The following is a 5,787-nucleotide window of genomic DNA, read 5'->3' on the forward strand; positions in this document are numbered from 1 at the left end:
TGTCTCAACATCCAGCCCCGTTCGCAGCCAGATGGTTACTCATCCTGGAGCTCAACCTCCCTTTATAATTGGACCTGGCTGAGTTCAAGCTGTTCCACTCATCTTCACTTCCCCCCTGAAGTGCCAGCGGGACTAACAGAAGTGCCCCAGGATTTTTAAATAGTTACTGCGACAACCACAGAGAAACAGCCAGCCCGGCACTGCCTGCTCCGTCCCAGAGCCGCACAGGTCACCGCTGCTACCGGAGGCACGGCATTCCCTAACCCGGCATTGCCCTTCTTGCACTGTCAACCTGCAGCAGAGGAGAAATAGCAGGTGAAAAAAAAAAAACGTGAACACGGTCGGAGTTGCACCCACATTTGTTGAGTCGAAAACCAAACTGGTTTGCATACAGTTAGAAATGCAGACCAGCTCCTTTTCAATAGTTGTAAGAATTGCCCAGTGGTGCCCTGCTGGTTTTTGGTGGTGGTTATGGAAGGAACCGCCACAACAGGCAGCGAGGGATGGAAAAGCACAGGCCACGGCAGCAAGACGGAGGCATCACCACCAGCTCATTCCCTCCAGCTCCCCACGAACCCTGGGCAGAGCCGGCGGTCGCTGACGGGTACCTCCAGCGCTACGGATGAGGTGGTGGCAGCCCCGGGCGCCCAAGCAGCGATGCCAACGGGGGATGCGAGACAGGGGTGAAGAGTTTGAAGATTTTGCATTTTTAGCAGCTGGTTTGTGACTGGTTTTAGCCAAGCTGCGAGGTTCAGGCTGCTCCGCTGTGACCTGTTTTCATTAGACTTGGCACTAGACTTAGGCTGTTCAAATCAGTTTTATAAAGCGTCCTTTTGGTGCAGAGCTGTATAAAAATAGGGTATCATGAGAATGATATTCTTCAAAAAAACCTCCCAAATAACTCACAGTTCTTCCCTCTGCTCTCCCTGATCACAGAGCCAATCCCACACCCCGGTTATTCTTACCTGCTCCATTCTGCAGCCTGGACTATCAAAGTTTGATTTAATTACCCCAGGTTTTGCCCCAGATATTTCTACCACCACCAGTACGACCTAGGTAGGAATTCCCACGGACACGAGGACAGAGCTGGCACCCAAGCACTAAGCGGCCATCAGACATGCCCCCAGCGGTCCTCACCTGCGGACACCGAAGCACAGAGAGTAAGCAGAGAGTTCAAATCACACCGTGAAACACCTTTACCTACGTCTATTGCCATTTTCTGGGAGGAATATTATCTATTGCTTAAACTTAATATACCATCTGTGTGTACACACAAACACTTCATGCAACCGTGACATATCACAGGAATTAATTATATTGTTAGGTGTAGTCTGTCCTGTCAAAGATGTACTTGGGTATATTCTCTCCAAAGCTTAATAGAAATTTATACAGACTTCTTAAAACACCTTATTTTCACTGCAAGATTAATCAAAGCAACCTTTTCGAGATCCTTTTGTTGCAATCTATTCTGCTGCAACCCAAGAGCCGACAGAACAAGCCCCCATGAAAGAAGGTTGTCTTTTTAAGACAGATTCTCCTTTTTTTTGATAAATAAAATCCTACTCTTTGAATTTAGCAATGTGATTGTTACAAACCAGCTCCGCCAGTGGCCAGATGGCAGTTTAAAATACCGTGGTGAGCGTGGTCTCGGAAAGTGAAGATGCACTTTGAGAGGACTACATTCACCCGAGTATTGTACTACTTCAAAATCAAACTCTGCCTTTGAAAAACGTCAAAGGCAACTCTTCAGGAGCAAACACCATATGGTGTATTTGTCCTCTTCGATTCCTCTTACCATCAATGGGAAAGAAAAAAAAGAACATTTCAGACCTGAAATGACTGCATGCCGCATTATACAGCGTTCTCACCGCAAGCTCTCCAAAATGCTAGATGGTGGCATGAAATGGCTCAAATACGTGTTCGTCTTGGGTTAAAAGGGACGGAAATGATCATCAGCAGTCCAGTCTCCAATAGTTCCGCTTATAATACACTTATGTTGTGGTTTTAGTCTAGGATCCAGGTGGGATTTGCATAGGAAACACTTCCCAGGATGCCCCTAAAACTAAAAGTAAGCTGAAGTTGAGTTTTTTTCATGACTCTAACGGTAGAGCTCTGAAGATCTCGTTAACGCAGCTCTGCGATGCTGAACAGCTGCTGAATCCCAACACGATTAAAAATAAACTGCCGTCAAAATAGTCACGTATTTGTGACTGGGGAAGAACAACCACCGGGCCAGCAAGCGAACTGTCGGAGGCATCGTTTTGACGCTTAAAGGTGTTTCTAAGAGCAGCTGCACCCTCGCCTCCCCGAGGGATTCCCAGTCCCCAGCTTGTGGCCGGCGGGTGGCTGTGGTGGAAGGACAGACCCTCGCATGGAGGCCACCACGAGCAGCTCCCTCGGGTTCAGGTTCTTCTTCAAATAAAACCACGTAAAAGGCCGGCCACAGCGGCTGGGACCCACAAGGGCACTTACCTACCTGAGCACTGGCTTAAACGCCAGCCTCTAAACTTGAGGTCCTCCTCTAAACTTGAGGTCCTCCTCAGCTTGAAGACATCTGCACCATCTCTATGGTGCCACCTGCACCACGTCACACCATCTGTATTATTAACTGCAGCAACGCTCCCTTTTTTCTCTTTTGCAAACAAGTAACATCTGCAAATTTATTGAAATACCCGATGGTTAACCTTGGACTGAAATGATTCTTCCAACACCTGCAAGAAGCAGCAGTTTGCAGAAGTCACCGTGTTGCTCACGAGGTCTAAATTCCCTCCCCGTGATCCCAAGCGCTCAGATGGCCTGCGCCAGCCAAAGCGAAGCTCGGTGAAAAGCCACCCAACACCAAATAATCCCAGAATGCAAATATTCACGCGATGCATGCGTTAATTCAGATGTTCGTGATTGTTTGCAGAAGAAACCTAGATGCGAGTACTGGAATAAACACTTCAAGTCTCATAATAAGCAAAATAACTACACGTGAGCAAGCAAGGAAGGCTCAGGCCTTAAATTTTATTGTTATAGATGAGAAATAAATCTGGCTTGTGATCGGCTGAGCACACTCAGGTAACAAATTAAAGCCACCCCTCTCATTCTCCCCCTTTTCCCAGCACGTGATGCCGAGGTTTTGGAATAACGTTAAATAACAGCTCACGAACCGAGATGGAAAACCCGGAGCAGCGGCAATAAACTCCGTTTGCTTCTTGTGAAGTTAATATTAGACTTCAACTGTGGGCCCCCAAGCTCCCACTCCTCCTTAGAAGATAATATTCAAAAGCAAAACTTTTACTTTCATGGCCATAATAAATAGTCCCGTACGCCTCCGGTGAAGACGTTCAGGCCGAACGTAACAACGCACGGAAAATGGCTTCTGGTTTCAGAGGACGCGGCGACTGACGTCCGCCGAGGAAAACGCTGGCGTGGTTTGATCACTGCTGATTTCACGTGTCAGCGCCTCTCCGTGTTTAACCCAACGGTAGCAAGTAGTTGCTGAATCTGTCAGAAGAGAGTTTGAAAAGTCAGCTCTCCCATTGCTGATCTTATCCTTCAGGTTTAAACTCCATCGGCTCCCAAACATCTAATTTTCAGTTGATGCCTCCGGCTGCAGCGTTTGTGCATCTCCCATGGGAGATGGGCGTTACCTGCTCCTCCCAGGGTGGCACCAGGGAGCGACGGGGCACAACTGTGGCTGCTGCCGCCTCCTCCTCTCTGGGCACGCACTCACTCGAGCACCGGCGATCCCATTCCCAGCCTTTGTGGGCCGCTGCCGGGCGCACGGCACAGCTGAGCGGGACCACGGGCGGCAAGTCGTGGGCTGCCAGGACCGGATTCGGATCCGCTCCGCTGCAGGGGTGTCCGCTTCTTCGGCGTCTGCGTTTCTCCCACCACGAGTAAAAGTGCTGAGCTTTAGTTGAGGTATATCAATAATCTGCAATACACTGGAAAGCAGCCCTCTGTTTCTCCCTTGTTTCCCCTTTCTAAACCACCATCGGGGATGTCCAAACGCTTGAAGCAAAGACAAGAGCCCAATGGCTTTGCCTTCCAGATGCCTTCTCCAACGGCTTTGCCGTCCAGATGCCTTCTCCACCCCTGCCCCAGGACTTCCACCCCATCCCATCCATGCAGCCGGCAGCCTTCCCATCTATGCTGCTCATCAGCTGGAGTAACGGCATTTCCATCAGCCTAAGGAGAGATCTTCTCAATAAGAACAAGTTTTTTGGGCTTGTCAATGCCTTCCACAAGCTCTCCTACAGGTAAATCTGTACTTGATCCCACCAAGAACAGAAACCAGGGTTAATACAGTAAATGCTGCTGTTCTCATCCGAGACTCACACGAGTTTTCTTCAGATCTCAGAACGTTTAGTACATTGCTTGTTAAAAGGGTAGAAATAATTCATATACGAATAATAGTTAAATACGGACCTTGGAGTTACTAAGTACAGTAGTTTCTCTTTTACAGAGAGACCTGTGCTGGGGAACACAGTGACACGATGGCAAGGAAAGCAGAGATTGGCTTTTACGACACTATTTACACGTTTTCCATTTAAAAAACTGCCCAGTTGGATTAAATATAAGTATAGAACATTTCTTCCCTATACAAACTCTTGTTAGCTGATTAATTATTAAGGTGCTCAGAAGTGTGGATGAAAACAGAAGTTACAGCAGATCAGTCGTGTTTGTGTCTATTTACAAACCGCGCTCGGTCGCCTGCTGACACCAGCATCTTCCAAAGAAGCTGGAAGCGAAGTGGCCAGTTACGAACTTAATGCCACAGGAACTGTTGTTTTCTTCACATCCTCTGTGTCAGAAGGTAAAACAGTAGTACTTTCATTCCTTTTTTTATTAGCAAAGGCGGGTGCCCTTGCTGAGTCTGTGTAGCTGGTGGTGCCAGGCAGCATCGCACCGTGAGACACCCTGTTTCTAGCTCTCGACTCCCGTCCAGCCCTTCCCACCAGAATTTGCTGGTCTGCTGGGCAGCTGCCCGAGCCAGGACTCGCAGCACCAGGTTGTTACACCGAAATGCATCGCATGGGGCCTCCTAAGTACTCGGAGAGCTCAGATCTACCCCGTACAACAGAAGGGAGAATTTATGCGCGAGAAACCAAACAAGAAGAATGCGCTTAGCAAAAATTTGGTCTTCCAATCAGAAAAAAATAAAATCCCAAGCGGCCCATATTTTGTAGGTCAAATTCCTTCCCCATTAACATTCTCGAAGAGTTATTTTCTGTCTGATGGCCCAACTCTACCTCTAGTTCCATTCTCTGCTGACCGGCGGCTGACGACGGACGCTGCCTGGCATCGCTTCTCTCCGTACCGCCTGGACTCACATGGGTGCCTCAGAGGAGCTCAAAGTTTGGCGTTTTGGGAACCCGTTAAAACCCGGAGGGTATCTGACCACAATGAAAATGCTGATTTTGTCCTCGTCATTTTAAGATGCTATAGAAAAAGAAAGGAAAAGAAGTTGATTTGAGTTCTGTTTGTAAACTTATCATGTACTGGCATCGTTCCCTCGTACATTTAAGTTTCAAACAGGTCCCAGAGATTGCAAGGCAAGAGTGTTAAGGCAGTATAAGAAACTCAGTATTTCATTCACACCTCTTGATTCCCTTAAAGGTATTTCTAAGGCATCAAAAGGGACATGTGGTTTGTGCTCGCCTTTTCAGAAAAAGGCATTCGGTATAGTGTAAAAAACGGATGCTCAATGACAGACGGAAGCCACTCAGCCCCCGGGCAATGGCCACACCATCAGAGAGGAACAGGGAGATAGAGCGGGGTTTCCTGGGTGCGGGTTCC

Source organism: Platalea leucorodia (assembly GCF_965183815.1).
Source record: "Platalea leucorodia genome assembly, chromosome: Z".
NCBI lineage: Eukaryota > Metazoa > Chordata > Aves > Pelecaniformes > Threskiornithidae > Platalea > Platalea leucorodia.